Source organism: Falco naumanni, chromosome 19 (genome assembly GCF_017639655.2).
Source record: "Falco naumanni isolate bFalNau1 chromosome 19, bFalNau1.pat, whole genome shotgun sequence".
Classification (NCBI taxonomy): domain Eukaryota; kingdom Metazoa; phylum Chordata; class Aves; order Falconiformes; family Falconidae; genus Falco; species Falco naumanni.
Window position 1 is genome coordinate 3,301,427 of NC_054072.1, and position 6,324 is coordinate 3,307,750.

Sequence of the window (6,324 nt, forward strand, 5' to 3'; positions counted from 1 at the left end):
GTGCGAAGGCTTTGTGGGTGAAAAATCTGAGAATTTCTTGATAGGAATTACCAGTTTGGCCAAGGAGCTCAAAGGAGCCTGGGCAACCTGGACATTCTGCTTTTCTTTGGATGGCGATAGCACGGTGGCATTTCATCCCGTAGGACTTCTTGCTGTGTATCAGCCAGATCTCTGCTTATCAAGATCATGAGCGCTGCTTGACCTGGGTACGGAATCATGGGGGTGGGCTTGCTTTGTAAGATGCTCCTCATGCTTTTCAAGCTACATACAGAAATTTCAGCTGCTTTTTGGCTGGAAAATCAGTTCAATTTCTGCAGTCTTAAAGCATCTACAGAATATTCTTAGTAGAAATAACTATAAGCTGATTAGGAGGGAAGCAATACATCCAAATCAAATCGAATCGTGTGGACACTCACAGTAGGAAAATCAATAATTTTAGTAATATATTTTGCAAACTCATTTTATTGCAAATATATATATACAGCTTCTTTGAAGTCTTGCTTAAACAGGAGCTATAAGTCTTCCTTTTTGTCTGAAGGTCCTCAGCTGGAGTAAAATTCGATTTTAAAAGCAACGGTGTCCGTTTGTATCAGGTCAGAGCTGGAGTGTAAGAGCTTGCACTCATCCAGGCTGGGGAGGCCATCCCTCCTGAAGGGGTAAAGTAGAAGAGAGACATCTATAGGGAGCTGCCTGTGGCAGTTCTGAAATGATTCCACAATGTGATGTAAAAATGGAAAAAAAACAAAGGTAATTTTTAGTGCTTTATTTTTTTTTTTTTCTTTTTTCTTTTAAATCGATGCCTTTTCTGGACAGCTGTACATTTTATTATATCAGTGACTACTCAGTCTGTGATAAGACAGGAGCTTGTTTTCCATTTGGAATGGAAGGAAAGGTCGTCAAAAATGTGGTTTTCTAAATTTTCCAGCATATAATGTAATTCTATATTCCTTGAAACAGTGATATTCATTGGAGTCCTGTAGACTTTTCATTGCTCCGAGACTCCAACGTTTCTGCTTTGTAAGTATTCGTCTAGCTGCTCCTCTGTCAGCATGTTCACCGCTCAGGCGTCTTTCTTCCTTACCCCCATGAAAGGTGAGTGTGAGGAGGACCTGCAGGGGGAGAAAAGATATCAATATACAGAAATTTAAATGACCTTCACTAATGCTGTGGTCACAGTGACGCCGCAAGACCATGACATGCAAACTTGGTGGATTTTGCTGCATTGCTTTCTTGTTAATTTTCGACCTTCAAATTAGCATTCTCTCCCATTAGCTGGCTCCATTTCAATTAAATGCATTTAGCAAACACCTTAAGAAAAGAATGTAAAAGTTATCAGCCGTAAATTTCAAGGTCAGAATATTCCGCATAATTATCTGAAATGCTCCTTGCCTCGGCAGTGCAGGTTATGTCTGAAACTTTGTCAGCCCTAAAGTCTGTAGGTTTTAGAATTAAAAACCAAAGCAAACCAAACTCTCCCAACCCACCTCTTAACCTGATTTTCTCAAATAGCCAGTGGGAATTACTTAATGTTTGTGGAGAATGAGAAAGCTTTATCTAATAATCTCATTTCTTCTGAGATGCCATCGTCTGCTCCCTCTACCTCCATGCATCCATTTCCCCTCTGTCTCTGCCTTGCAGGGACCTCTCCACTACGGTGCCAGTAGCCCAGACTGCAACAAACTTCTTCCAGCAACTCATGCTGTTCTTTCTACTCATTTCCCCCCCTACTGATTTTTTTTTTTACCTATTTCAAAGCAACGCCCTCTCCTATCAGTGGCAGAAACAACATCCATTCTGTAGATGCTGCTGACCCCTCTTCGTCCCTCATAAAGTTTCATCATGTCTTACTGCTTTAGCTGTGTCCGATGGTTATAATTCCGTAACACGGAGCAGAGATGGTGCTGCGGTCCCACTTTATAGAACATTCCACCCAGCCTGACCATGATGACCTTTCTCACCTTGACCCATCCATGGCTCTCCCTGGCCCACAGCTCCCCTGGACGGTTCCTCAGCAGGGTATTGATTGCTGGAGCCAGGCAGGCAGCAGGCACGGACCGGGCAGCCTTGCACAGCTTTTCCTCCCAGCAGGACTCCGTGGGAATTTCCCTAGGGTCAGACAGTGAGATTTCGCTGGGGTTTGAATGATCCTTCCCATCAACAAAACTCACCGCTGATCTGATTTTGCACTGCCATCCATCAGTCTCCTTAACTAGCTTCCCCCCCCCCCCCCCCCCCACTGTTCAGAAGCTTTTTCTAAATGAAATTTAGAATGAAATCTAAATCAATTCTGCTATCACTGTCATTTGGGGAATGCGATCTTTGCACGTGATGTTGTTAGAGGCATTAATGCGATGTCCCAGCGCTGGCGCTAATGTACCAGAGCTGCGATGCACCGCGCTGTGCCGGGAGCAGCCACGGACGGGACCGCCGTTGGCATTGGGGATCAGAACAGGCTCGTCCCACTCACCCCAGGGAAAGTCAGGAGTGACTTTCTGCCCTTGTCAGGAGTGACACGCTGCAGAGCCGCAGTGGAAAGAGAACAGAATCCCAGGGGTCGGCTGCTAACGTCAGTGGTGCTGGTGCGAATGAGAGCAGCCTCCTGCCCAGGCGGCTTCTTCCAGGAGCGTGGAAACCTGGTGGCTCAAGGGTACGGGCAGAGAGGCGTGCCCTCGTTAGCCCCTAATGAGAAGGAAGGGAAAGGAGTCCACCTTTCTAAGCCAGGCTTGGATGAGGACCTCACCCCGGACACACCACACAGTTTACCTTGCCCAGCTTGCCTCCCTCTTTGTTCCCACCGCAGCCCTCTCCTCCCCGTCGGCTCTCACTCCCCAACGCTGCTGCTCGCTCCGCACTCCCACTCCCACTCCTGCTTGTTACTCACTCGGCTCCGTGAAGAGCCAGTGCCTGTTGCTGCGTGTGGGGGACCTGACTCACTCCCTGCCAGCACGATTGTGCTGCGGGGGGAGCAGGGGAGTGGGGAGCATACCTGAGCCCCCCGAAAATGATGCTGGCAGCACCAGAGGCACCAGCCTGGGGGTCTGCCTCGGCAGGGACAGCGGATTATGGCCAGTTCTATGGCCCGCAGCGCTATGCCAGCACCCAGGGCCACCCTGCCCCAGCCGCTGGTGCTGGAGCTGGAAGCAATGCCGGCCGGTTGTGCGTGCACAGGTGAGTCGCATCCTCCCTGTGTTTTGCCTGTGAGGGGGAAGTGGTACCTGCTCCATGGCAGCACCCACCATGGGCTGTAATTTGGCCTAATTGTGGGCTTCCATCCATCCGGGCTGTGGGTGTAGTTTGTGTAATTCACGGCAGATTATTTATGTGCGTGGTGCAGAGTAACTGAACCTGCTTGTTCTCCTGTGGGACGCTGAACTTTTTCTCCCAGTGGCTCTTATTTCAACAACTTGTTAATTCTTGTTAATAAAGCCTTTACTCCAGGAATGAGAGGTAGGATGGTTTGTAATGGCCGAATACGGCCCCTCGTTCCACCTCAGCCACTTGCTCATCAGGGAACCGTGGCTGCAGCACTTTGTCTTGCTGTGCTTCTGGCCCTGCCTCATGAATATGGAGATAATGAAACTAATGAAACCGTCTTTGTTGCAATGCATTTGAGATCCACCGATGAGAATTACCAGATAAAAGGGAGATGTCTTTTGTCATCTCTCAGTAATGAGAACAACTCATGTATGAAATGCTCTGCTCGACGTTGTAGCTCGGTCTCGTCTTCACCCCCTACGATAAAGTCAATTTGACTCTCTCTGAGTAGGGGCTGCAGAACTGGCTGCCACGCTCGTGTCCATTCGGGTGATTAAATGCCTTTCAATAAACCAAGGATAACTAAACGTGCTGTTATTAAAACAGAAGTTTATGGGCTGTAACGGGCCATCATTGTGCACGCAGAGGTCCTGCTGAGTTCATCAAGACTTCCCTGCCCGGCGTGACAGGGCAGGGGAATGGCCCGCTGGCTCTCCTCTGTTTGCTCCTCCGACCTTCCTCCGGGAACGGAGCTGTCTCAGAGACAAGCACCCACATGGTCTGATGGCTGCCTGGGCTGGAAAGCAGCCCGTACCTATGCCATTCGCCTATGCTCCATGCAATATAAAAAATGAGAAAAAACTTTCACTGTTATCAGTTTTATTAGCCACACCAACAACCCCAGCAATTGTCCTTTGGAAGAAATGCTGCTTCTCCGTCATCCCCCCAGAGCTGCAACTGGGTTGCGCATCAGAGGTGCTGCCTTTTGCATCCCTTGCTCATAGAACTACACCAGTGCAGCTGCGAACACAGACTGGTGTTCCCAGTGCTTCCCAGCTTACTACAAAAATGATTACCGGCTCCATAAAATAATGTCCCTATTGAAAAAAAAAAGCTTTTTCTTCTCCTGCGTATTTTGGTAATGGTATTACATCACCCGCACTGCTCCCACCACAAGTAGGGGTGAACAGACGTCTTGTTACTTTACAGGAAAAAAAAAAAAATACAGTATAGAAAATCTATACTGAAAATACAGGTTCAGTATAGCTTCCAGCTGGCCCCAAGAAATTGCAGCTCTGTTATTCTGCATTCCCAGCAGTGCATCGCTGCCCCGGAGGCTGCCGAGTTAATAACTCCGCTGCACAGCATCCAACAAAGTAATTTATTTACTCTGGTGTGGTGTATTTATTAGATCTTAATGTTCTCCACCTCTTTGCTAAACCTAATTATAGCAATATTACAAGAAAGTTCTCACCGTGAGTTTAGTGGTTTTGGAAACTTTTGTAAAAGGGGGATGAACAAATTTGTTGGATTGAGTTTTTAGCGGATTTCCATCACAAGCTGAAACATCCCTTCTAGTCCCTGATTTTAATTGTTTCAGCTAATTGTGTGAACAGGTCATTAAATCAAAAGATGCAATACGAAATTTTTCTGTCCAGATGAAAAGCTGTAATGAAAAGCCAATGATTCTCATCGGTCAGCTGGCTTCCCTGATGCTTTGTCCTGGTCCAGGCTGGTCACAAGGAGAAATAGCTCTGGGATTAGCGCCAAAGCATTTTGCTTTTTCTAAAAAAAGCCTCATTAGCATTTTGTGTTGGTCAGGTCGGTTGGTTTCACACTTGAAGGCTGTGCCTGCTGCTCTCAGCTCCCGGTTGTGACCACCACGCTTGTACGGCTTCGGTTTTGCCCTGGATCCTGTTTGTAGGAATAGATTGATGGGATTTCCTTAGTGGCTGGAGGAATCCCCAGCCTCTTTCCTGACTGTTCTTGGCGCTGCCCTTAATCCCACACCTTTTGCCATTAACAAGAGAGAAAAAGGGAATGGCTGGCATCATTTTAAGCATTGCCTCTGTCCTTGGTGCAGCTGTGGTCCTCTCCACGTGCGTCTCCAGTGGAATCCCTGGGCAGCCAACCTTAACCTTCAAATATGAATGCCAAGAACTGCTTTTCCGCACACCACCACCCCCACCCCCCCCCTTCTGAAGAAAGGGTTTGATTCTTTTCAGATCATTATTTTTCACCCACAGGAACTGCATTGCCTTCTTTAAAGACAGAAAGGAAACATCCTACGTGCCAGATCTTCTCTTCATTTGCAGTTTTTAACATCCTTGCACTCTAGTGAAGAATGTCTTTTAATGAGGATGAAGCCGGTTGGAAAGCAGTGTGAAAAGGATGGAGACAGGCTCATTTGGAGCAGCTACGTGTGATAACTCTGTGTGTAGGGGCTCAATATAACCTTCAAATGCTGCTCTGTGGTAGCAGAGGGATATTCTGGAAGTAGAAATGGAATCTAGTTTCTTTTCCAGAGCAGCAGTCAACAGGTTCCAAAGGGCAAGGAAAAAAAATGAGGTGCTTTTGAATTTTTTCTTTCTGAATAAATGATGTGTGTGAGATCAGCAGTGACAGATGAGGGGGGGTTGGGAAGAGCCCCTGGTGCTGGGTGAGCTCTCCTTCCACGGGAGCCAGCGCCAGCCTGAGCATCGCATCCCACCCCTGGAGCCTCTGGGATTTCCACGGCAAAGCGCTGCTCTCCTGTGTGAGCGAGGGGCTGCCCGTCCCTGCAGGAAAACAGGTGACCTGACACGATGCCACGCTCTTGGGAAGGTTTTAAAAGCACTGCCTTGCTTCTGCGTGCCTTTTATTACACCACAGAGCAGCACGTTCCTCCCTCTGAATACCGTGTTCATTTTTTAATCTGTACTTCAGGGTAGCTAAACGGCACGTGTGCTGGTAAAGCCCCTGCAGAGGCCACCGTGGTTGGAGATTTGTTTCCCAGACGAGACATTCCCCTCAGCCGCGCATCCCAAACCTCGTGCACTCGGTGGAGATCTCAGGGATAAGGGACTTGAC